Consider the following 2,545-nt stretch of genomic DNA (forward strand, 5'->3'; position numbering starts at 1 on the left):
CACGGCCCAGTCATCAGAGCAGAAAGTGGAGAAGGGAATGGCAGAGAAACAACAGTTGATTTTTACCAGCCGTAATTGCAAAACTGAGGCTAAGCCACAGCCCCCAACCCTCAAGCCACAGAACCCCTCCCCCATACCCTCTGAGACTGATCACCGTGGATCCCCACGGGAATCTGAGCAAATGTTACTGAAACTGTTGTTAACACTGACAGGAATTGAAACTGAGAATAGTGAGCGTGAATAAATATCTACGAAATAATAAAAGGACATTATTAAAGATTTATATAAAGCAGAGATCTAAAAGGCTTAGACGCCACCTACTGGAAACCAAAAGAAAAGCACCTTCTTTGCAACAGGCTAAAGAGAGACTTTTATATAATAAATCTTTCTGGAAAAAAACCAGAATACATTTTTATTAATGCCCAGGTGAAGAAATAGTCCATTAAACACCATGAACAACCCAAGTGACAAGGAATCTCAGAAAGAAAGAGAAAAAAATCCAGAAAATAAACTTACAGACATAGAAATATGTGACTTAAATGACAGAGAATTCAGGATGGTACTTCTGAAAAAACTCAGTGAGTTCCGAAACAAGTCATATTAACAATTTCAGGAATTGAAAAATCTATATGAGAAGAGCAAGGAGATTGAAACTCTCAAAAAGAACAGAAGAGATCTTCTGGAGATAAAACACAGACACACACACACACACACACACGCACACACACATACCTTCAAGAGTTGAAAAATGAAATAGCAAGCTTGGAAAATAGAGTTGACCAAATGGAGGAAAGGATCAGTGATATTGAAGACAGAAATCTAGAAATAAGTCAGAAGAAAAAAGAGAGAAATTGAAGAATGAAAAATAATGAAATGAGAAATATAAGAACTAGCTGATATCCTAAGGGGAGGAAACATAAGAATAATGGGCTTTCTCAAAGAGGAGAAAAATGAGCAGGAACTAGAAAGCATTTTCAGACAAATAGTGGATGAAAATTTCCCAAATTTAAGGAATGAGTTGGAGCTTGGAATTCAAGAAGTCAACAGAACATTCAATTATCTTACCCAAAAAGGCCTTCACCAAGACATATTGTATTAAAGTTATCAAAAATCAACGACAAAGATAGAATTCTCAGGGCAGCCCAGGAGGAGAAAACGGTAACTTATAAAGGAAAGCCTATTAGATTATCATCGGACATCTCAGCGCAGACCTTATAAGCCAGAAAGGAATGGAATCAAATATTTAAACTATTAAGTGAAAGGAACTACCAGCCTAGTATAATGTATCAAGCTAAGCTCTCCTTTAGATATGAAGGAGAAACTAAGACCTTTCCATACATACAAAAATTGAAGGAATTCTCCATTACGAGGCCTGTACTACAGGAAATACTGAAAGGGCTCAGCTCTTAAAACAAAATAAAAACAACAACAACAAAAATACATAATTAGGAGTAAAGTGACTATCAGGCAAACAGAAGCAGAGGAGTCCAATCCTTACTAAGAATAGGGCATTATAAGCTTAAATAAGAAGAGATTTGCTATAGCAAGATAGTAATGAATGTTCAGCATACATAGGGATGAACTGAGATAACGATGACTGAATAGGGGAGGATTCAAAGATCCAAATTCACAAAGAGGAGTGGAGATAGAACATACGCAGAAGAAAATGGACAGCTGCATATATATAACTATCCTTTTCATAATTGTAATGGTAACCACACACAGAAGATTCAGAACTGAAATATATAACATAAAACAAGAAGAACTACAGGCAAAACCCACAAAAGCCAACCAAAATAAGGAAAACAGAAACACAAGGACAAGAAAGCAATGGAAACACCGAGCTGCCAGAAAGCAAAAGAAAAAATGGCTATAAGAAAACCACATATTTTAATAATCACCCTAAATGTGAATGGACTGAACTCACCAATAAAAAGACAGAGAGTTGCAGAATGGATCAAAAACCAAAACCCAACCATATGCTGCTTCCAGGAGACACATTTCAGCTCTAAAGACAAATATAGACTCAAAGCGAAAGGGTAGAAATGATATTTCAAGCTAATGGCATTCAGAGAAAAGTAGGAGTAGCAGTACTAATATCAGATGAAATAGACTTCAAATAAAAAAGGTAAAGAAAGATACTGAAGGACACTTCATAATGATAAAGGGAATCATGCATCAAGAAGACATTACACTTATTAATATCTATGCTCCCAATCAGGAAGCCCCAAAATATGTAAAGCAATTACTAACAGAACCAAAGGGAGAAACAGACAAAAACACTATTGTAGTAAGGGACCTAAATACCCTACCCCACTGTCAGATATGGTCAGGTCATCCAAACAGAAAATCAATAAAGAAATAACATCCTTAAATGACACATTAGAACAACCGGACATAATTGACATTCCAGAGCCTTCCATCCCAAAACAGCTGCTTATACATTCTTCTCTAGTGCACATGGAACATTTTCAAGGATCGACCACATACTGGGACACAGAGATAGCCTCGACAAATATAAGAGGGTTGAAATCATACCAACCAT

Source organism: Pteropus alecto, unplaced genomic scaffold (assembly GCF_000325575.1).
Source record: "Pteropus alecto unplaced genomic scaffold, ASM32557v1 scaffold25, whole genome shotgun sequence".
Classification (NCBI taxonomy): domain Eukaryota; kingdom Metazoa; phylum Chordata; class Mammalia; order Chiroptera; family Pteropodidae; genus Pteropus; species Pteropus alecto.